The 25,686-nt window shown below is 40.1% G+C and overlaps 1 protein-coding gene across 4 annotated transcripts in view; it reads right to left on the bottom strand.

Annotated features, from left to right (window-relative positions):
* Positions 1-25,686, bottom strand: part of pias1b (protein inhibitor of activated STAT, 1b) — a 143,805-nt gene that overhangs the window by 67,037 nt on the left and 51,082 nt on the right. Inside the window, exon 2 of one of the 4 annotated variants that reach the window (XM_080213966.1) lies at positions 19,709-19,796. The exons of the other annotated variants lie outside the window; for them this stretch is intronic. The gene's annotated coding sequence lies outside the window, so the exon portion shown is untranslated. The remainder of the gene's footprint in view (positions 1-19,708; positions 19,797-25,686) is intronic. 4 annotated transcript variants of the gene reach the window in all.

The raw sequence follows: 25,686 nt of genomic DNA on the forward strand, positions 1-25,686 counted from the left end.
TCTTGGATAGGAAGCACATTCCTGACTGAGCCCTACTGCACTGTTCTGTTTTTCAAAAAAAAGGTCAGTACTGGACCCATGACATCATAAAGGCACATGAGCAGCACGGTAACTTCCTCACAATGTGGAATTGCTTGCATTTGGAACAGGTGGAAAACATGACCCTGAATAGCCAGTCATTTTCCATTTTAATTCTCCGATCCACAGAAGATCACGGAACAGCAACTTGCCTTTTGATTGGGTACTTGGCAGTCTTCTGGATTAAACAATTTCAGTTCATAACCATTGCTCTATATTTTTGTTGTGTCGCTGTTTGCTAGACACATTTTTGTTCATTTGTCCATTACCATTCAGTTCTGCCTTACCCCATCATCCATTTTGTTTTTTAATCCCTCCGGCCTTCCCTTCATCTTTCCAATGCCTTCTTTGCACCTGCATTTAAAATCTAACATTTTCCAGTATGGATCAAGGGTAACAAAATAGTCCTCACTCCACAGATGTTCCTGACTTGCTATGTATTTCCAGCATTTTCTGTTTATTAGTTATTAGTTAAGCAGGTGCTTGTTAAAGCATATTCTGGAACCTCAGGCCATATAACGTTAAACAATTACGAAATGCTCTTTCAGACACCTGCTTAGCAAGAGATGCCACTTTCTGCCACTGCTACACCAGCTTATTAAATTTATAATAAATCCTGAGAAATGCCAGAGGAAATTAAATCAAAGCAGCTGCAATACATTTCCTAGGGTTACAAAAAATACTGTAGAAACTGGATTACAAATCCAGTGCCACTTCCATATTTGATAAATAGCTTCATTTGTTAGGCAATCAGAAGCCATTAATTAATTCACACAATTACATCACACGCATGACAAGTAGTTTTTCCTCCTAATTTTACCTCCGAATCTGAAAATGATTCATAATGGGGTACAGTTCCTTCAGTCTTGCAGCTTTTCAAAATACTTTTCATGCACGAGGCTGTTTAACTGTCACGTTATCTGACCAGTGGTACCTTCATAGTTAAATACATGTTATCCTCGTCCATCATTCACATATATCACTTTGCAGGAGTGGGAATGTTCTCTGATTTCCCAGTGGTATAGAAGCTAATAGTAGCACTCCTATCGTCCTGATCGAGATCAGCCAACTTCGCAATGAAATGGAGATCGAATGTAGGACCTTTCCAATCTGTCGAGTGTATTGTCACAGAGAATTGCATTTAGCAGATGAGCTGTCAGCACAAGTTCAGGTGAGGTAAGGCGGGGGGGAAGAACAGGAATATTTTAAACAAATGGCCATTTTGATCAAGAGCTCAGAAACAAATGATTACTGTAATAAGCAATTCTGAAAACCTTCAATCTGAACAGCATTTCCTTTGATCAGTGAAGGAAGATATACATAATTTACATTATCCCACTGAAGTCACGGTATTCTCAAGCATAATGAAGTTTTTGTATGAGTATATATGAAGTAAACTTTTGGTAGTAGGAAATAACCACCATCAGGTCTAGCTTTCACACTGTACCACTTTCTAGAAATTTAGTTAGATTATCCATGATCTGACAAACATTCTGTAGTCTTCAGTCTTGTAAAGCCAGATATGGGAAATCTCTATTTTTCACAAGTGCAATTATTCCAACTTACATTTCAGAAAATCTCCTCACAAAGAAAGTTACATTGCATATTAACCACAAATTGAAGTCAAACACAAACATTTCAACTCCCCCAGTGCAAACATATGGAGAAGAAAGATTCCTGACTAATAGACACCTGAAGAAATTGAACTAACTGGAAATGTGGGAATATCCCGCTCCCATCTGCACTTAACAGTACAATCACTCCAGGCACAGATGACAAATGACATTGCTAAACCTCCTCAAAATGCAGATCCATGAATATACTGGATTAAAGGAGTGAAAGGCAGGTAACTGGTTCTGTCCAGTTCCACTAATATCCAATGGGTCCCTTCATTCCAGTTCAGCCTAACACCTGACCTTAAAAGTAAAGAGGAAAATTGAAGTACAAATCATGGAGCAGGAGGAAAACAGGTGGATAATACAAAGCATTTGAACAGAGAGCCAGGGCATACTCATACTGCTCAAAAGGCTGCATTTAAATCAGCAGCTTAAATTGATCCCTTCATCATTATTTCACACTTCAAATTTCCTCTGGAAACAACTGGTGCTCGGAAGGATAAATTCCATAACTAGGTGTTTTTTCTATAGTACAAATACACCATATGAAAATTTCAAACAACAATGATATCAATTTCAGCTCACCAAAATACGCAACTATTTTCAAACTATACAAGGGACGTACAAGAGCCACTGATACCCGACACAAATCCCTCCTGCATTTCCTATTGGAGATATCTTGTTTCTGTATCACATTGTGCTTTATTCTTCTGCAAAACACGGCAACTCTTTAGTTTACAGCAACAGTGGCTTTAAAAGGTATAAAAGATTCAAGTTGAGAGTCTCCCCAGGATTGTGAGTTTGTCAATGTTAAGATAATCGTGCGTTTACAAGCAGCATACTAATTTAGATGAACCCAACGGTCATTTGAAACGCCAGACAGGCACTCTGAAAAATGTCCTGCCGTTTGGAGAATCTGATACAGCTTTTGAGGTAATAGTTCAGAAATAAATGGCTGGCTCTTAGCATTCAAGCTTTCAATCATGAGGGGAAAAATTGAGCTGAAATGGAAAAATGTGCATCTTTTTAAAATGTTCATTCCTTTTACTATCCCTTCAAACATTAAAGGTTCACGAGAACACTTCTGTTTCCAAGCAGAAAAAAAGTGTCAGCCAGGGCTCAGTGGGTAGCACTCTCGCCTTGGAGTCAGAAGGTCACACCCCTGTGGGAACAACATTGTACTACTGCTCTGCATGCTACTGAAAAGCTATTTGAAATCCACTCAGTGAAGGAGGGACTACAAAAATTGGAGTTTCCCATTGTCGAATCAAATAATTTTCCATAAATTAACATTGTAAAATTACTGAAAGTGGGGCAAATGCTACAATCTACACATTAGTTACAGCTAACAAGGAAGGCTCTCTAGAGAAGGCTGTCAGCGTCATTCAACACTGTAATAGGACATTTAAATTCAGAGAAGCTATTTTAATATAACCAATCCCATTTGAATGATGGGCAGCAAAATCCTCAGCTTATACAGAGGAACAGAACATATTTACCAATGGATGAAACTGTAATTTGTCTGTCAAAAGCATTATGGCAACATCCCTGTTGTGACTGGATGTCAACTGAAATTCACTGCAAGAGGTAATTTCAGTCAGCCTGATTTCATTTTTACTGACTATTGCATTACAAGCAAACATTTGCTTTTAAACTAAACTTTCCAGAAAATTCACTCTTTTCACAATGCCGAATATTGCTTAAAACAGTAGGAGAATTGCGAGATTTCTTTTGGCAGATCTTGGATAGTTCTGGGTTACTATTTTTTTCAAACAATCATTATCAGAGTTAAATTAGTAACAAGTATATCTGGGAACTCAGGTGTACAGAAAATCTGGTTTTTCAACTTGACGAACGTGAATGCCCAACACAAACGACGTGTGTATATTTGATGAATCTCCCCTGTTACTTGTGGGATACCACAAGGATAAGCACTTGGGCCACAACTGTTCACAAATTATATAAACAATTTAGATGCGGGGACTAAATGCAATATTTACAAATTTGCTAATAACAAAGCTAGATGGGGATGAGAGTTGTGAGGAGGATTCAAGGAGATTTGGACAGACTAAATGAGCAAGGAAGAACATGACAGATGGAATACAAGTGTGAAGTTATCCATTTTGGTAGAAAAAACAGAAAGGCAGAGTATTTCCTAAGTGGTGAGAGTTTGGGAAGTGCTGATGTCCAAAGTGACTCGAACATCCTTGTTCATGAGTCACTAAAAGCTAGCACAGGTGCAGCAAGCAATTAGGAAGGCAAATACTGTGTTGGCCTTCATTGCAAGGAGATTTGAATACAGGAGTAAAAATATATTTCTGCAACTGTATAGAGCTTTTGTGAGACTGTATCTGGAATATTGGGAACAATTTTGGTCTAAAGGATATTGTATTTGCCATAGAAGGAATACAACAGAGAATCACCAGGCTATCTCTGGGAGGCAATTGCAGAGCCTCTGGCTCTGATCTTCAGGTCGGCGTTGGTCACCGGTATAGTGCCAGAAGATTGGAGGTTAGCGAATGTTGTCCCATTGTTTAAGAAGGGGAACAGAGACTTCCCCGGGAATTATAGACCGGTGAGTCTTACTTCTGTTGTGGGCAAGGTTTTAGAAAAAATTATTAGGGATAGGATTTATGGTTATTTGGAGAGTAATGAATTGATTAGAAATAGTCAGCATGGTTTTGTGAAGGGTAGGTCGTGCCTTACTAACCTTATTGAGTTTTTTGAGAAAGTGACCAAAGAGGTGGATGGGGGTAAGGCAGTTGACGTGGTGTATATGGACTTTAGTAAGGCGTTTGATAAGATTCACCATGGAAGGCTTCTGCAGAAATTGCAGATGTATGGGATTGAGGGTGATCTAGGAAATTGGATTAGGAATTGGCTGGCGGATAGGAGGCAGAGGGTGGTGGTTGATGGTAAGTATTCGACATGGAGTTCAGTTACGAGTGCTGTGCCTCAGGGATCTGTTTTGGGGCCACTGCTGTTTGTAATTTTTATAAATGATCTGGATGAGGGTATAGTTGGGTGGATTAGTAAATTTGCTGATGACACCAAAGTCGGAGGTGTGGTAGATAGTGAGGAAGGGTGTCTTAGTCTACAGGGAGACTTGGATAAGTTGCAGAGCTGGGCCGAGAGGTGGAGGATGCAGTTTAATGCGGAAAAGTGTGAGGTAATTCACTTTGGTAGGAATAACGGATGTGTAGAGTATAGGGCTAACGGTAGGACTCTGAATAGTGTTGATGAACAGAGGGATCTAGGTGTATGTGTACATAGATCCCTGAAAGTTGGGAATCAAGTAGGTAGGGTTGTTAGGAAGGCATACGGTGTCTTGGCGTTTATTGGTAGGGGGATTGAATTTAGGAGCCGCAGCGTCATGTTGCTACTGTACAAAACTCTGGAGCGGCCGCACTTGGAGTATTGTGTGCAGTTCTGGTCCCCACATTATAGGAAGGATGTGGAGGCTTTGGAGAGGGTGCAGAGGAGGTTTACCAGGATGTTGCCTGGTATGGAGGGGAGGTCCTATGAGGAGAGACTGAGGGATTTGAGGTTGTTTTCGTTAGAAAGAAGGCGGCTAAGAGGGGACCTTATTGAAACATATAAGATGATTCAAGGTTTAGATAGGGTGGACAGTGATAGCCTTTTTCCTCGGATGGAGAAAGCTAGCACAAGGGGGCATAGCTTTAAATTAAGGGGTGGTAGTTATAGGACGGATGTCAGGGGTAGGTTCTTTACCCAGAGGGTGGTGAGGGATTGGAATGCCCTGCCTGCTGCAGTTGTAAATGCGCCTAGTTTGGGGGCGTTTAAGAGATCCGTGGATAGGTTTATGGATGGTAAGGGTTTGGTTTAGGTTAGGGGGTCATTGTTTTTTAACTGGTCGGCGCAACATCGTGGGCCAAAGGGCTTGTTCTGCGCTGTAATGTTCTATCTTCTATACTCTGGATGGCAGAATTGTCTTATGACAGATTCTGAGGGCCTCTATAGTTTCAAAGAACAACAGGGGATCTCATTGAATCTTGCAGAATCCTTATAATAGGACGTTTCCCCTGGCTGTTAAGTCTAGAACTAGGGGACACAAGTCTCAGAATAAACTGAGAAGAGCAGGAATTTCTTCAGAGCATGATGAACCTTTGGAATTCTCTACTCCAGAGGGCTTTTGAAGCTCAGTCCTTGAGCAGTCTCAAGATAGAAATCAATAAGATTTTGGGATAACAACAATATCAAGGAAAGGGGGACAGTGGGAAAATGATGCAAGAGGTCAACAATTGACCATGACCTGTTTGAATGATGGAGCAGGCTGGATAGACCAAATGGCCCACTCCTGTTCCTAATTCCTGTGCATGTCCAGTGGTTGAGGGTTGAGACCCAACAGATGACATGCAGCAAGAGACAAAACTACTTCACTGTATGACACAGATCACAATTTGTCGTCTTCTACTTATCCACAGTGTTCTGAATAATAGACCTATGCCAGTACATTAAGCACTTAAAACTGCACATGATGGAAAAAGGTAATTTTTTTACCATGAGATCTGTGTCTACAGCTGAGAAGCTCTGGAATCCCCTCCCCAAATCTTCCACTGATTCGTTGTCTCTCTTTGTGCCTTAAAAGCTACTTCTGTCTATCTGGAGTAGTATTGCTATGTGGCTGGGTGTAAGATTTTGCTTTACCACTCTGTTAAAGACACTACTGATACTGGAGCATAGGAAGAGATAAATGCAACAACCCTCACAGAACATAGAACAGTACAGGCCCTTGGCCCACTGTTGTGCTGAGTTATGTCCAAACCCAAGATCAAGCTATCCCACTCGCTATAATTCTAGTATGCTCCATGTGCCTACCCAATAACTGCTTGGAAGTTCCTAAAGTGTCAACTCCACTATCACAGCAGGCAGTGTAATCCAAACCCCAACGAGTCTGAGTGAAGACATCCCTCCTAATATCTTCCACCATGAACCTTATAGTTATGCCCCCTAGTAACAGCTACATCCACCCGAGGAAATAGTCTCTGCACATCCACTCCATCAACCCCTCTCATCTTATAAACCTCTATTAGGTCGCCTCTCATCCTCCTCTGCTCTGGAGAGAAAAGCCCCAACTCCCTCAACCTTTCCTCATAAGACCTACCCTCCAAACCAGGCAGCATCCTGGTAAATCTCCTCTGCACTCTCTCCAATGCTTCCACATCCTTCTTTTAGTGAGGTGACCAGAACTGCGCACAGTATTCCAAATGTGGTCTCACCAACATCCAGTACAGTTGCAGCATAACCCCACTGCTCTTAAACTCAAACCCCCTGTTAATAAATGCTAACACACTATAACTCTTCTTCACAGTTCTATCCACTTGAATGGCAACCTTCAGAGGTCTGTGGATATGAACCCCAAGATCTCTCTGTTCCTCCACACTCCTCAGAACCCTGCCTTTGATCCTATAATCCGCATTCAAGTTTATCCTACAAAAATGAATCACCTTGCACTTATCAGGGTTAAACTCCATCTGCCACTTTTCTGCCCAGCTTTGCATCCTGCACGAGCCCTCCACCTCACTCACCAGTCCACCAAGTCTTGATGTCATCAGCAAATTTACTAACCCACCCTTCAGACTGCTCTGTGATTTTTATTAATGACTTGGAAGAGCGGTCTGAGGCCAGTTACCAGCGGTGTACCACAGGGGTCAGTGCTGGGTCCTCTGCTATTTGTGATTTTTATTAATGACTTGGAAAATAGCAGAGGACCCAGCACTGACCCCTGTGGTACACCGCTGGTAACTGGCCTCCAGTCTGAAAATTTTCCTTCCACCACCACCCTCTGTCTTCTATGAGACAGCCAGTTACTTATCCAATCGGCCAAATTTCCTTCTATCCCACACCACCTTATCTTTTTCATAAGCGTACCATGGGGAACTTTATCAAATGCCTTACTAAAATCCATGTATACGACATCAACTGCTCTACCTTCGTCTACACACTTAGTTACCTCCTCAAAGAATTCAATCAAATTTGTGAGGCAGAACTTACCTCTCACGAAACTGTGCTATCCTGGATTAAACTGCATCTTTCCAAATGGTCGTAAATCCTATTTCAGGCCCCTTTCCATTAACTTACCGACCACCGAAGAAAGACTAACTGGCCTATAATTACCAGGGTCATTCCTATTTCCTTTCTTGAAGAGAGGAACAAAATTTGCCACTCTCCAGTTCTCTGGCACAATACCTGTGGACAGCTTGGGCCCAAAGATCAAAGCTAAAGGCTCTGCAATCTCAAACCAAACAAAAACATTGCTAACCGCATTCTCTTTTTCAAGCTTCACTTCAACATCACTGTCAAACCTTTGCTCCAGAAAAAGTCCATCCTTGGCCAAATCATCAGATCTTGGAACATCCTATTCCTCTAAGGCCTTTGGATATATTGTTAAGCATCAAATCTCTCCAATCCCAATGTCAAAATGATGTCAAACAGTTGTGAATGAAATTTTTTGTAACTGCAATGCATCAGCCCCACCTCGTCCCCCTCAACTTTTACAGCAAGTGATACGAATAATAATATAAATCCCCTTCATCACCTACACTTTCAATATCCAACTTAACTGCCATGGTTTCACTCCTATTAGACTGCAGCCACTAATAGCTCATTTTTCTTGTCTTCACTGTATCAACCAAAGAACTATCCTTACTCTTTTCCAAATGCTACCGTTACCGACATTATTGGTAATCACAAGATTAGGCTGCACAGTCATACCAAAGACATCTAATTCTACCTCACATATTCAAACTGTTCAGCTGAAATTGTTATGGTTGAATCACTACTTGATCCCAAAAGAAATTCAAGAATGTAACTAGTGTATTTTATGACTTATTCATGATAACTAAGCTTGAAGAGATCTTCATAAGAACACCAGAGTCAAGCTTTGATAATTTATGAGATACCAGTTACCAAAATAAAACTTATCTGAGACTTACGAGCTAGCAAATAGGATAAAGGCAAACTGCAATAGCACAACTGCAAATAAAGGCATGAAAAGTACGAATGTTTCTTTTTAGCTGCCAACTGGTTGTTCTTCATTGTAAAGCCCCAAGCAGAATGGCAAGTGGAATTTTCTAAGCCTTGTGCACAAACAAAAACTCTGTTATAACAGCCTTATAAACACCCTAACCAAGGGGGTGGAACTTGGAATATAGCATGAACAATTATCCCATTTTTAAAAGATATTGAGCTGTGTTCCCTAGTTCTGGGGTGTCCCTTCAACATCCACCTTGTGTGTAGGGAAAACTACTTAAAAATAAAGGCTGCCCCATTTACATAAGAAATAGGAAATAGGAGCAGGAGTAGGCCATCTAGCCCTTCAAGCCTGCCCCACCATTCAATAAGATCATGGCTGATCTGTCGTGGCTCAGTTCCACATTCCCGCCCTCTCTCCATAACCCTTAATCCCCTCTCTTATCAAAAACCCATCAACCCGCATCTTAAAAATATTTAGCGAGGTAGCCTCCACCACTTCAATGGGCAGAGAATTCCAGAGATTCACCACCCTTTGAGTGAAGAAGTTCTTCCTCAACTCCGTTCTAAACCGCCCCCCCTTTATCTTGAGGCTGTGCCCCCTAGTCCTACTGTCTTTTTTGAGCAGGAAGAGTCTCTCCACCTCTATCCTATCCATCCCATTCATCATCTTATATGTCTCAATGAGATCTCCCCTCATTCTTCTAAACTCTAACGAGTACAAGCCTAGTTTATTCAGCCTCTCCTCATAGCTCAACCCCTTCAACTCCGGCATCAGCCTAGTAAACCTCCTCTGCACTCCCTCCAAGGCCAAAATATCCTTGCGTAAGTACGGCGCCCAAAACTGCACACAGTACTCCAGCTGCGGCCTCACCAATGCCCTATACAGCCGCAGCAAGACCTCCCTACTTTTATATTCAATCCCCCTTGCTATGAAGGCCAGCATCCCATTAGCCTTCCTGACCACCTGCTGCACCTGCAGGCTGGGTTTTTGCAACATTATTTAAGACATAAATGAGGAGAATTTTTTTTTCTTTCAAGGGATCATAAGTCTGTGGAACTCTCTTCCACAAAGAGTGGTAAAGCAGGGTCACTGAATATTTTCAAGACCAAAGTTGCCAGATTCTTGGCTCACAATGGATCAAAGAGTATTAGGAGTAGGTGTGGAGAGAAGTAACGTGGAGGCTACAAGCAGATCAGCCATGATCTTACTGAATGGTGGAGCAGGCTTGAGGGGCTGAATGGCCGACTTCTGTTCCAAACTTGTATGTTCATGTGTGCCCCACAATAAAGTGATTCTACAACAACTGGAAGCCAAGGCAGCTGCAGACAACTTCCTTAAATTTGTAATTAAACCCAAACAGTTGCTACAAAGGATAAGAACAGCAGATGTATGTAAACACCACCACTTGAAATTCACCTCCAAGCCATGCGCCATCCTGATGTGGAACTTCATCGCTGTTCCTCCAATGTTATTAAGTTAAAATCTTGTTTTAACACTAATAGCACCGTGGGTGCACCTACATCACATGGACTGCAGCTATTCAAGTTGGCGGCTCTCCACCACTACCTCAACAGCATTTAGGAGCAGGCAATAAATTCCGGCCTTGTCAGTGGCACCCACATCCCACGAAAGAACAAATTTTAAAAATTGGGTTAAATAAATTCAGGGAGCAACATACTCTTAGGATGCGGCTATTAATGGCAAAGCCTGCAATTATTGTTCATCTCCCTTGTTGTGCCAAGCCATTTGATATGACTGTGTGTTTGCAGTGCTAATTCAGAGTGCAGAGTGCAATTAAGAGTCAACCACATTAGCATAGGACCAAACTCTTGTACAGACTGGAGTAAGAGCTCAACACATTTACTTCCCTAAAGGACATTAGTAAAAAATATGAGCCCATTGGGTTCACTATTGTCAACTCACATCTGGATTATTAATCTAAGTCATTGGGTTACTTTTTTTTTTATTCGTTCATAGGATGTGGGTATCACTGGCTGGATCAGCATTTAGTGCCATCCCTAATCACCCTTGGACTGAGTGGCTTGCTAGAGCCATTTTAGAGGAAGTTAAGAATCAGTCACATTGGTCTGGTATGGAGTTACACATAGGAAGGCTGGGTAAAGACAGCAGATTTCCTTCCTCAAAGGATATTTGTGAACCAGGTGGGTTTTTTTTTTACAATAATCATCAATAGTTCCATAGTCATGATTAGACTTTTTTAATTCCAGAATTTTACTGAATTCAAATTACACCATCTGCCAAGGTGAGATTCAAACCCACATGTAACCCAGATCTCTGGATTACTAGCCCAACAACAATACTACTATCCCCCATTTTCCCCTATATCACATAGTCACACATGAGTACGCATTGCCCCATCCTCCAAACAATAGAGGGCTAAATAATCCAATGCAATATATATTTAAGAGACCACATTCTAAAGTATGTGCCAAAATTGCAATACATCTCAATGTTAACACCCAAGCTTTACTCACAGTTTACTTGTCAACTTATCAAAAGCACTGATGCTTTATAATATATTGTAAGACACGCATTACACCATATATAACCAATGCAATGTTCATGTTTCGCACCAAGACTTGGGGATTCTTGGTTTTCTATTTCTTAGCTTCAGATATAAATATCAACTGGGAAGCCCAGTGCTATAAAACAGAGGCTTGTTAAATCCAAACAGGAGGAGAAAAAGCAGGTCATGATGCTGCAGTATTCACCATTCTCCTGATTACAACAGATAAGCCTGACAATTCATTGCCCACCTTCTCTCTTGTCTAGAGATCCATACTGGCTACAGGGAACTTAAAATAAAACTTTTTGTCATTGTTTTTGAAGGCATGGAGATTTTCACAACTTTTTGTTCATATGTTTCAATTGGAAAAAATAGTAAAGGCTAAACAAATGTTCACAGAAAATCACCCAGTCTTTTAAGCAATGATAAACAGTGATTTGATTATTTCCAGCAAGAATAACTGTGGTATTCATTCTACTATTAAAACCAGTTCTAATGAATCTAACACTAAATGTTGGTCAGGAGTTTAACCCCAGTATCCAAACTCAATTGGACTAGACTGCTGTAGAGGTGCACAGTTAGGTTCTGTTTTCAAAGTAGAAATCAAAGGGGAACAGCCACCCTATGAGAACCTGTTATAAACCACTTAGGTTATTCACAATAGCACTGGCATAGGTCTCAAGTAAGTTGGAATGAATTTAGCCTACATATATGTGCAAGTGAAAAAGAAAAATCTGAATTAATTGGCAGCTACTTCATGAGTGTAATTGTTTTTATTTAAAAAGCAACTAATTTAGTGACATTGTTTGCACAGAATGAAGTGACATGCTTCAATTCCTTATAAAGTGACTGTCTGCAAAGTGAAATTACTGTTCAGTTGGTGGAACTGAACATATTCAATTAATCTCTAAAACAGCACAGCAAGGTACTAAAGAAAAATGTACAAAAACGACATATTGGGAGGATCCTAAATTCATAAGGTTGCAGATTGTGCAAGTTATTGAAAAGGGATTATCTTAATCTTCCCCTTTATTAATAGCCATTTAATATAACAAGCCTTCTGTTGTGTAACAGATCACGAATAAGAGATTATAACCCACAAAAAGTCACCTTGGGCCCGAGGCTGCATTGGATAGAGAAAAAAGCAGACCTTTGGATACCAACTTACTCAACAGAACGGGATTGCCATAAAGACCTGCACAGTGCCTACACAAATACTTTTATAATTTAGAGCTGATTCATCCTAAGACTAGGGAATTTCTTTTGGGAGGGAGAGTTCAGTATCAAAACAAATGCCAGAGAAAAATTATAAAGTTTACTTTTATCTCCAATTTTGGTTACAAATAAAGTCCTCAAGTCATAGTTGCACCCAAGCTTCCATCTATTCTCCCGTGAAACATACCATTATACACAATGACTGCAAGCACAGTGGAGATAGTTTTAACTCACTCAGATAGCAGAAACTGAGCACCATGCAGCTAAAATTTCCTCCAAAAAAACCTCTCACCATTCCTGTTATATTGACTTTATAAAGATGGCTGACTCGGACAAGACAGCCTCATTAATCCAAATGCAAATATAGATCCAACAATGTAATTAAACCCCAGCGACATCTTAGTGACTAACTCAGCTGGATATAACGCAGGTAAATTTGCACTTAAAATTTGAAGTAGCATTTCTTTAAAAAAAACTTAATTTGATAATGCATACTCCTTAATGGTGACTACACAAAAACAAAGAAACAGCTGGTGCAATATGCTTTTACATTTGTCAAATATTACCGCTTCTCATATGCTATCAGAAAATTTACTAAACTACAGTTGTAGTTGAAGTTCCAGTTCTATTCATCTTCTATCCCATCAGGCATAAATATTGTTAGCACATTATTACAAGTCTTATCACAGTATTGACTTTTGAATGAGTGGCTAAAACATGAAGTTACTATAGTTACGTGTTCCTGAGACTCCATGACCTGATCATAGCACTGCCTTAGGGAACAATCACCATACAGTTGAAGCCTATATCAAAACGCATACTTGAGCTAAGTACCATTCTCTTCCTGATTCAAGTCCAAACTTATCAGTGCTTTTTGTCAGGATTTAATATGCAGATCTCTTGTGCAGAATGGCTGATCAAGACATTACCACAGAGGGGGGTTAGTTTACCACACTCCAGAATCACTCTCTCAACACTGTAAAAAGACATCCAGCAGCATCTCTCTATTTTCCACACAATGAAGGAGGGCAGTAGCATTTCTAAGAGTCTCCTGCACCCACCACAGTTACATAGGCACACAGAATCATATAACATTCTGATTGAAGCAGCACTATAGAATCAAATTTGTCGCTGCAATTTTAATTCAATCCATGTCAATGCAAATATCCACTCAATACTGGTGACAAACTTAATATGCTGCTGCCTCCACTCATGGAAGTATTTATCAAAAATTCTCAAACTGCTGCATGTATGAAATTCAAATGCAGAATTAACCATTTGTTCATCCAGGTTTGCTGATGCACACTTGCAGCAACATCTACGGTTTTTATTAATGATGCTCCAGCATAGTTTCTCCTTTTGCATTTCCAATACCACAATGGTCAAACTTAAAAGCCATCTGTCCTGAGGAAGGCTACAGCTGCATCCTGTTATGCCACGCAACTAAAAATATATTTATGACCCCCACACATAGCAGAGAACAAATAAATGATTCTAGCATCATTTTTGATTAGATTTAACTGCAGGCACATTAAGTAGCATGATCTAGTGTACATATGCCATCAATTCTACTCTTTATCCATGACTCTCGTAAATTAAGTTAAAACTACAGAAGCAACATTAGTTTATCGTATTTCTGACAGAAAAACATTTAAGTATCTTGAAAACAAATGTCACAGGTCTTTTGGTACTTCTGCCAAACTGTTGCATGGAGAGATCCAAGTTTCTGTTTTCAACCTTCACTCTGTTAAATAATTTCTGACATGTCAGAGATCGATCGGATCCAATACTGCAGAGGTAGAATGCTAAACAATTGAATAGGTCAGGTACGCAGTCACCTCCGATGAATATGTACAACATGCCACAACAAATTTGACTATGATCTGATTATTGAATTGATCAGACACACCCTATCATACTTACATAGGCACATCAATAAGGTACAGACAGCCAAGCTCTCAGGATATGATTTTAAAAACTTGGACCAAAAAAACTTGAATGAACACCAAGACTGCAGCTTTAAATGTGACTTTAAAAATTAGATTACTACTCGATCACAGCTCTCTCACAATAATTATTGTCTCAAAGTAATGCGCTATTCTCCAAAAGATTGCACACTGCTCATAATCCCAATGTCCAGCAGAAATTCTGCACTATTTCACATCTAGACTACCAGGAGTAGAATAAGCAACTGAAAATGTCATGATAGTGATAAACTGATAACTATGAATTGGATAAACCATAATAACATTGATTCTTCCCACCCCCACTATGTTTACAAAGCAATGGAAAGGAAAAAATGCAAAATATGTGAAAGTTTGAATGTCACTTCACTTGAAAAGTAAACCTTGTCAGGATATCTTAACATAAAAAGCAACATTGACTTAATTTGAAAAAACTCATTATTTTCTAATAGCTTACCCTGATCCTCCACCCTTCGAGCAGCTTCCATTTTAGATTCCAAGCTCAGTTTGCTCTACGAGACTAAGGCCAGTAACCATTTTTATGATTTTGTAAATGTATTCGAAAGGAAATATTTGTTCATTGAACTCTACAGGCTTTTCACAGGCCACTTCGGATGTTGAGAACAAGACTTCTTTTGTGTTAAAAGACTGCACATTCTCATTTTATACTGCATGTTTGTCACCTTGCCTCCTGAAAATGAGGCAATTCTTCAGAATTTAAGATCACATTCACCAGAAACTCAGATACAATTATGCTAATTTCAACTAGCTAGAAAGAGACCATCTGCAATTTTTATGTTACATATGAAAGGCGGGATCATTTTTATAAAGGATTTTTCATACATAATTTAGAGTACGAGAATAGATGTGCATTAATATTGTAGTTTTTCACTGGGGATTGATCAGAGAAGCTGCCAAGACAATGGAATTAGTTAGGAATCTTTTTGTGCCAATTTTGACATTAGCTTTGTCCTAAAGGCCAACCAACTGATCTAAAACAAAGCTGCCTACATTCATTTTACAGCCGATAAGAACACTTCATCCCATCTGTCTTGGTAAATTTCAATGCCAAGACAGAGACCACATTTTACAACCACTGTGCATGTATCAAACCCCCTCTTCATCAACTTCCTGGCTATTCTTTCATTTACTGCAACAGGTAGATTCACAATAAATCGGAACAAAGCAAAAAGTATGCTGTATGCCGAACAATTTATTTCAGTATAAATGTGGGCATTTGTACTGTGAAAACAATTCTATTCTGACTTAAACCATTATAGTGCCAATCAACAGTGAATAGACTAAGCCAATGACCATTTGCTAAAAAATCCGTTGTAGTAGTCCATAGATACAGGTGCGTACATATAAACATTTAGAACTGTGCAGTGTTTCTGCAAAAGCATACTGGTCGGCCAATACTAGCTCTAACTGCAAGAAACTAAAGTGTTGGTCAAGTCATCGGCCTCTAGAAAACACAAGTCAGGCATTAAGGCATTTGGGGCAGCAACCATACTACCTTGGATCTAACACTCAACAGCAATACTGTGCCTCTCAGATATAAATAATTGAGTTTGAGCCCTGAATCCAAGAGGAAAAAGAAGGAAGTGAAGTAACCACTTCTAGTGGAAAGGCAAAAATATATCTGAACACTTCAACATGCTCCACGAACAGAGGACAAATATTTCCTCTTTTCTCAAAAAGACAAATGAAATGACACTACAAGCTACAGTGCTCAAGATAGATTTTCTAACGTACTGGTTGCCATGCATTGGATGCATTTCAAATCATTCTTGGCTGTTCCCCTGTTGCATTTTCAACTTTCAATAGCTATCCTTTGAACCATCTGCCACAGCCCAATATCATTTGGCATTCCTTACGCATTTTTATCCTCAACAGATCTGATCATTCCAGTGCTTCCTACCCAGCTCCATCAGTATGCAACTGCGATCTAACCTCACCCAGCACCTGCTAACCTCCATTGCACCCATAAGTAATGGACAAGGGTACCAAGAAAAGCTGACAGTGGATTTACAACAATAAAGGTGACAGGAAACCCTCAGGTGGCTCAGTTATTAACTGGATGTGCTGTACTCTCCTGAGCATCATTTACCTGTTTTATTTTACTGCGGTTTCCAGACAAAAGAATAAACCTTTATGCAGTTTGCTTAGTGTAGCTTAAGGTAATTGTGTCAATTTTAAATGTGTTCAAACATGTATCTTCTAAGGCATCAGACCAAAGTTGTGGGGGATGGTACCAAGTCATCTTTGAAATATGCATGCAACTTGCAGCTCAACCATACAGAACCGAGGAGTGCAGGTTCAATTCCCAGTACGAGTTGTTAGCAGTAGGGGGCAGTTATTCGACACCACCCAGGGAAAAGCAATTCACTTGATTGGCATTCCTGTCATTGAACTCATCATCTACGTCTTCCAAGAGACTCTGACTGAGTATAATCACAGAATTATGGTGCAGAATGAGGCCATTCAGCCCACTGTGCCGGCACTGGCTCTCCAAATGAGCATTAGGAAAATGTCATTTTCCTGCCTTTACCAAGTACCTTTGTACATTGTTTCTATTCAAATAATCTAATGTCCTCTTGAATGTCTTAGTTGAACCTTCCTCAAACACTCTGAGTCAGTGCATTCCATGCAAGATCGCCAGGATCCAGCACAGTAATGCATTAAGGTTAGTTCAACAGTAGTCGCACACTGCAACATCTATCTTCGAGAATAAAAACAGTAATGTCATGCAGCACCCAGCAGTCTGACTTACAAACATCACCAGCTTTTCATAGTCACTGAGTCAATTACCAAACATCAATGAGAAAGGTTGTCATCATCATTAGTAAGATACAGTAGAACTCCTTTGGATCAATATAATTTTACAATGGCACTATCAGGTCAAAATCAGGACTGGCACAGCACTATTTTTAATACAAGAAAAAGTTTTTTTCTAAAACTGGCAAAAAACAGCTGAAATAAATAATGAAGAATTGGTGATGGAGATCATGGAGGAATGAGAGAAAACAATCAATACTTCCACTGCCCCCAGCTACCCTGGTATTAGTGTTAGAAAATGTACTTCACTGTACATCACCTAACAACATGATCTAACTGAGCAGAGGTGGTCTGGACAGGGGAATCAAATGCCACCAGTAATTTGGATCAGACACCGGAATACAACTGGCAATGACAGAATCAGAGTCTACATCAGTGGGGAGCAACATGTCTTCCTCAGCCTCATGCAGCCCATCAGGGTACTGAGTGTGACATGTTATTATTGACTGTTGACCGTGCAGAAGGTTGCCAGATTCTGCAAATTTCTGTCTGGGTACTTTTTTTCCCCCAAACTGGTATGACTAAAGTGATGCACAAAGCGAGGGCATGCAAAGTGCAGTGTGCACAACAATGACTGAGAGAGCCATACACTCCATGTCAATTCCAAACTTTTTCTTTAGTTTTTGCCATTCAACAGTTCTATCAATATATGAAGGATTCAGCATTTTCTCCACCTCATTATCAAATATCCAGCATATACTAAATGTATCCTTCTCTGAGGGTACTGCACCTGTGAAATTCTTTATTGCACAGGGCTGTAAAGGCTGGGGCATTATGTTCAAGACTGAGATAGTTTTTTTTAATCAGTAAGGGGATTAAGGGCTATAGGGACATGGCAGGAAAGTGAAATTGAGGAATATATCAGATCAGTCATGTTCTCATCGAAGGGCAGAGCAGACTCAATGGGCCGAATTGCCTACTTCTGCTCCTATGTCTTACGGTATTCAATCTTATTCATGACGTCATGGTTAGTAAACAAGCCTGATTTCAATCTTGCAGCCCACTGAGATGACTGAGGGCCACACATGCAGTTCACTCACTAACTTGGGTTGTTCATCACTGGTCTATATCATAGAGAGACATAAAATTAGAAAATTAAAAGGAAAACCAGGATAGTCATAAGGGGTTAAACTATAGGAGACACATTTCAAAGATTACTTGCTACCATCCCCCACAACTGCCTGTCCGCTGTACTTTGGTCAAGCCCCTAGAAGACATGCTTGAACGGATTTAAAATTAGCACAATTGCACTGAGCTACACTAAGCAAACAGCGTAAAGGTTTGTCCTTTCATTTGGAAATCACAGTAAAATAACACAGATAAATGATGCTAAGGAGAATACAGCACATCCAGTTAATAAGGCAATGTCCATTGCAATCTTTCAGATAAACAGTAAAAAAAATTCAACATTCAAAACTGGATGCTGCATTTCAGTTTCAAGGAACGGAAATAGTTTTCAACAAAATATTCAACAAAAATTATAAACATTTATTTTTAAACAGGATGTGCTCAAATAAATGGGTAACGTGTTAAATAAAAGGAAACAACTCCATTTTCAAAATGCAATAATAAAGAATTCATCACTGGAAGCAAACACTATATTAATGATGTTGGATTAATCTCTTGGGCCTCATTTATATTCACAAGGTTAATCCCTGATGAGATTCACCAATGCTGTCAAACTGCAGTGTTATGCATTTTGGTTCAATTCCAAGACAGTAGTCAACAAACAACATGAAAACAGATTGCACTGTGTACAGTTACACATCTAGCTATAGAATAGCACACCTTATTGAATAATAAATTTAGCAGTCTCATAATAATTGACCTTAAAGGTGTTCAAAGTTAAGAATTTTGGTGACAAAAGGTTTACACAGCTGATTTGTTCTTTCAAAAATCAGGTTAAAACCCTCAAAAAGCAACTTTGGAACTTAGACGATTATGTTTCATCAAGAAAAACAATTTCCCATTCTACATAAATATTAGCCAAAGAAATTTCATCCCTTCACCACACTACTCCTGAAGGTGTGAACGTGTAATCAGTTACTCCCAGTAGGAATCATAGGTAATCCACCACCTAACAGAAACAACTATGTACATGTGTGCGTGTATGCAATGCTTTTTAAGCTGACCTCACAGAACACTGCAATTGAGACTTTTTAAAAATATATTTTCAAAGGCTGTTACAGCTAAGAAACATTTGCATTGAAAAGACATACACTGGACACAGGTGAATACGTTTTGACTAATGCTAAACAAAGCATTATTTAAATATTTAATGCGCAACCCGTGCAGATTCCAAATAGGACAATGGAGAGGCAATGGTGGCGGTACCCTCAGGCTAACAAAGGAAAAAAATGCACACAGTTCCCACTCCTGATCATTATCCAACAACTGCATGGCTTCAGAGGGTAACAGACTATGTTGAGGTTCCAATATGTTCTTGTTACTGAATAGCTTCTGACACACTCACCTACGTTCACATCAACAATACCAACTTGCACAAGGTATTGGAGGGGAAGCAGAAGTCGAGAATGTATACTCTAGCGAAGAGCCAATATCTTCAGGACAAAAGGGAAGAAAATTAGCAATGAGAATTGAGGAAAGTTGATAACTTTTTTTAAATTCTTTCATGGGATGTGGGTGTTGCAAACAAGGCCCTCGAACTGACTGTTTTGCAATGCTATTTCAGAGAGCTGTTAAGAGTCAACCACATCGCTGTGGGTCTGAAGTCACGTGTGGGCTCGAACAAGTAACGATAGCAGATTTCGTTCCCCAAAAGTGCATTCGGTTTTTACAATAAACCAGATTTCAATTCCAGACTCTATTAATTAATTGAATTTAAATTCTATCAGTCGCCATGGTGGTTTTCAATGCACATCCCTACAACATTAGCCTGGGCCTCTGGATTAATAGTCTAATGATATTACCACTATGCCTCCATCTCCCCATACTAGCAGCCTACTTGTACTGTGACCGCATTAAAAGGGCAATTTTCTATAACACAAGATTAAAATCACTTATTTTATAGAGGGTGAAATTAACTCATGAAAAACACATGTTAGGAATTAGATGCAACCCAATAGTTGTGCACCTGATGAAGCATTGTCCACAATTCAAATATGAAAATACTTCCATAAGAGCTAATTTCTCAGCACCTCAATTGGACCAACAGAAAAGGTGAGGAAACAAAATAGCAAAGACAGCATGTTAAAATAGCTGAAGTAGTAGTACAAAAGATAGTTGATCAAAAGCTTCAAATTCTGATTAGTAATTGAATGCTTGATTCACGGACAGTTGCCTAACTCAAGACATGTGCATTTTAAGTCCAACAGTTTTGCAATCCTTCATAAAGTACAGCTAGAATTTACTGCTTCACACCAATTTTGTGCTACATGTAAAATACTCATGAAGGTCCATCTTGGCCAATTTTCTTTTCTATTTTCCTAATAGCATCATTTTTATATAATTCCACGAGGCATCACTGCTTCAGCCAAGAGGTCATTCTTCATTTGTGATCCTGACAGTAAGTGCTAAAAACCTTAATTGCGAGAACAACGCAACCTTCTGTTCATTTATTTTCTCTATATTGTCATTCACAGGATTACTGGACAGCACAGAAGGAGAAACTTTCATTAGTTCCACACCCCTCTCACCATTACCTAGTGGAAACATGGCAAACTATAGCAATTCCCACTGTAGATAACTTCATTTTTGCACATATTGTGTTACAGCTAACACAGCTATGTGACAAATGCAGACTTACTTTTTAAAAAAAGTAAGGGCAGATGAAAACAAATGCCCTAAAATACATGTTTTTAAGCCTTTTATTAAAAATAAACAGGAAGAACGTTATCAGACAGCTATTATTGTCTTTGTTTTCCTTAGTGTTTAACCTAGGTTCTCTCTCCTCACTTTGCTTTGCTCTGGCAACATTCTGCGCCATACACAGCCTTTTCTGTTTATCCTTGTCTTACTCTACTCTAACCCCCCTCCCATAGTGTGGTTTTCCTCCCCATTTTCACTGAAGTCCTACAAATGCTACCAGCTAAGAACAATCTTTTCTGCAAATCATATAGGGTGGTTGACAATTTAGCAATGTAGCATTAAAATTGTGCAATTATTAAATTTACATAGAAACAGTTTAAAACCCAAGTCTTGAATGAGCTGCTTACCCTACACTCCATCTTTGTACTACATTTTTATATTAATTTTACATCTATTTTATTTATCTTCAATTACTGTGCTTAGTTGTCATCAGTACAGTGCGGTCTGGCAAAAAAATTCAAACATTTCGGCTTTGAGTAATTACATCAGCTCATCAACACTCAAGTCGTGCATAACATTCCCAGTGGGAAACAAAAGCAAGAAACACACTCAATGAATCATGGAGTCCTGATGCACTTGCACGGCCAACCAATGCAGAAAAGGCTCAACAAAACCAATTACATTGTTGGAACTGCATGACCAAAATAAAGAAGAAAGAGGAAATACTGATCAAGCTGCAGAAGTAAATTTTCCACAGTCCCAGCTGACTCTAGGCTGACTGGTGGTGACTCAACCTGGGGATCACACCTCAGGCTAGGGGCAGGTTGAGAAGGCAGACCTTCATGAATAACCTCAACCAGTACGGGAATCGAACCCACTCTGATGGCACTGCACCGCATCACAAACCAGTCGTCCAGCCAATTGAGCTAACCGACCCTGACAAGCTAAATGAAGTTCTGGGTGGACTACAGAATACAGGTTGACATTCAGAGGATAGAGGCAGTGCAATGAAGAGCCACAAGCAAGATGGGTTTGAATCCTGAAGAAAGAGTGGAGAAACTTGGATTTTCCAGCTTCGAAATGAGGCAGGAGAGGTAGACTTCAATTAGCACAGGGAAAGATTAAATTAATAGTACCTTGAAGCAAATTCAGAGTTGGTGGACAAGGAGACAGTGGTTGAAACCAGTAAAAGCTGAAATTAGGAAACTACTCTTCACAAAAATACTCCTGGATAAAGTAATGCAGCCAAAGAAACACTGGAATAATTTAATAATTAAATTATGCAATTGAGGGAGGAGTATGGAAAACAACTGGAGCTTCTTCATAGGTCAAATAGCCTTCATCATCCCAGGGATAGCAACAAATGCCAGCTTCTATCAGTAATGCACACGTGACGAGAATTAATGAAAAGAAAATGATCTAGTGAGACATTTCAAAATTTGAATCTAGATTAGGAAAAGCACTTGGAGCTAGAAAAATGCCTGCAGAAAACAAAACAATTTTACAGAATGCTGTTAAGTTTTCACTATACAAAATCATATACAAAACATGGTTTCTTAATTTCAAGATTTTATTTTTAATTCCTCTGTTTCACAAGATGAACGATGAGGGAAGGGAGTCTCAAAAATCAAAACTAATCAATATTTGGGCACGTGATAACATTATTTCATCAACTACACATTGAGACACACTCTGGACCAGAAGACAGACATTCTGGCATGGTAGGAATCACATAACATCAAGTTAAAGTCCAACCGGTTTATTTGGTAGCACAAGTTTCAGAATAACACTCCTTCTTCAGGTGAGTGAAAAGTTGTGTTCACAAACAGGACATATACACAGACTCAATTTACAAGATAATGGTTGGAATGCAAGTCTTTACGGGTAATCATGTCTTTACAGGTACAGACAATGCGAGTGGAGAGAGGGCTAAGCACAGGTTAAAGACATGTGAATTGTCTCCAGCCAGGACAGTTAGTGAGATTTTTCGAGCCCAGGCAAGACATAGGGGTTACAGATAGTGTGACATGAACCCAAGATCCCAGTGTGGAACTTGGCTATTAGTTTGATTAATGATTTTGCACTGTCGTGTATCGTGAAAACCACCTTGGAGAACGCTTACTCGAAGATCAGAGGCTGAATGCCCCTGACTGCTGAAGTGTTCCCCGATAGGAAGGGAACACTCCTGCCTGGTGATTGTTGAGTGGTGTTCATTCATCCGTTGTCATAGCGTCTGCATGGCCTTGCCAATGTACCATGCCTCGAGACATCCTTTCCTGCACCATATCAGGTAGACAACGTTGGCCAAGTTGCAAGTGTATGCACCATGTACCTGGTGGATGGTATTCTCACGTGTTGATGATCTGGCACATCTTGCAGAGGTTACTGTAGCAGGGTTGTGTGGTGTCATGGTCATGTTCTCCTAAAGGCTGGGTAGTTTGCTGCGGACAACGGTTTGTTTGAATATCTGGCCTTGGCGAGATGTTTGGCTTCATTGGTGACATATTGATGTCCAGAGGCTCCGGAGAAGTTGTCAATCGCCAGTTAGAAGTATTCTCTTCCTGCTGGAGAACACTTCAGCAGTCAAGGGTATTCAGTCTCTGATCTTCAGATAAGCTTTCTCCAAGGTGGCCTTCACAAATACGACAATGCAAAATCACTGAGCAAAAACTGATAGCCAAGTTCCATACATGAGGATGGCCTCAACCAGGATCTTGGGTTCATGTCACACTATCTTGACTTGCCTGGGCTTACAAAATCTTTTAACTGAGACTTGAGACAATTCACACCTCTTTAACTTGTCCTTAACCCTTAGTCCACTCACATTGTCTGTACCTGTAAAGACTCATGTTCCAATTATAATCTTGTAAATTGTGTCTACTATGCCCTATTTGTGAACACAACTCTTCACTCACCTGAAGGAGCAACACTCCAAAAGCTTGTGTTACCAAATAAACCTATTGGACTTTAAGCTGATGTTGTGAGACTTCTCACTGTGCCCACCGCAGTCCAACGCCGGCATCTCCACATCGGTAGGAGTCCCCAGGTAAAGAAAACATGAATGCCCCTTTCTACTCTCTAACAGATCGTTCACATACATTAAATAAAATGGAAAGACAAAGCTGAATACAAAGATGACATCCTACAACGATGTAAATTCAAACCACACAGAATCAGAATGGACAAAAAACTTTATACAAAGCATGCTGAGTTTATAGTGGCATTCATGCGCCATGCGACCCTCCTCCCACTAGTTTTCACCTGACTCTAAGCATAACCTTCTAGTCCTTTTTTTTCCCAATATACTTGCCTAGCTTCCCCGTAAAAATATTTTTGCTATTTACTTTAGCTAATCTTTCTTCCACATTTGTGGCCGCTGTCTTGCTGCAGCTGTATAGGGCATTGGTGAGGCCGCAGCTGGAGTACTGTGTGCAGTTTTGGTCGCCGCACTTACGCAAGGATATTTTGGCCTTGGAGGGAGTGCAGAGGAGGTTTACTAGGCTGATACCGGAGTTGAGGGGGTTGAGCTACGAGAAGAGGCTGAATAAACTAGGCTTGCACTCATTAGAGTTTAGAAGAATGAGGGGAGATCTCGTTGAGACATATAAGATGATGAATGGGATGGATAGGATAGAGGTGGAGAGACTCTTCCTGCTCAGAAAGGACAGTAGGACTAGGGGGCACAGCCTCAAGATAAAGGGGGGGGGGGGGGATGCGATTTAGAACGGAGTTGTGGAGAAACTTCTTCACTCAAAGGGTGGTGAATCTCTGGAATTCTCTGCCCGTTGAAGTGGTGGAGGCTGCCTCGCTAAATATTTTTAAGATGCGGGTTGATGGCTTTTTGATAAGCGAGAAGAGGGGGAGAGGGCGGGAATGTGGAACTGAGCCACGACAGATCAGCCATGATCTTACTGAATGGCGGGGCAGGCTCGAAGGGCTAGATGGCCTACTCCTGCTCCTATTTCTTATGTTCTTATGTCGCATGCAATCAGCTACGGGGAGCCACAGGTGGGAGCTGAGTGCCAGATGGGGACAAGGATGGACAAACCGCCCTGAAAGGACGCAACATGTTCCCTGCCAACTACAGGGGAACTAGACAAGTAAAAGGGGCTTCTCGTAAATTTCCCATTAGATTTATCAACGACTATTTTACACTTGTGTCTCCTTTCTTACTCTCCTGCACAAGTGAAAACGTCTTCTCTACGTCCAAACTATCAAATCCTTTCTATAAACCTTCCCTTTTCTGGAGAAAAAAAGTATCACAGCCCATTCAATCTTTCTTCGTAGACATAAGCTCTCAGTTCCAGTATTATCTTCATAAATCTTATTTTCACCTTCTCCAATACCTACGTACGCATGTACATATGCCATTTAGCACTTTGTTCATCAACTGATAAGGTAAAGATTGTGAATTTTCAGTTAACCTGGTGAAAGCTGTGGAATTTGGGAATAGAAAGGGGTAACTAAAGACCTTTAAAGATCAGATGTCACTCACCATTTGACACTGGACAAAATACAAGGGAAAACTAAGCACCAGCACATGGGGTTTATGAAAAATATTCCTTTGCTCGTGACTGAACAAAATAAGTCTTCACTAATGGCAATTTCAAAGAAACATAGACGATAGGAGCAGGAGGCCATTTGGCCCTTTGAGGCTGCTCTGCCATTCATTATGATCATGAC

Source organism: Carcharhinus amblyrhynchos, chromosome 28 (assembly GCF_965287045.1).
Source record: "Carcharhinus amblyrhynchos chromosome 28, sCarAmb.v2.hapA, whole genome shotgun sequence".
NCBI classification, from domain to species: domain Eukaryota; kingdom Metazoa; phylum Chordata; class Chondrichthyes; order Carcharhiniformes; family Carcharhinidae; genus Carcharhinus; species Carcharhinus amblyrhynchos.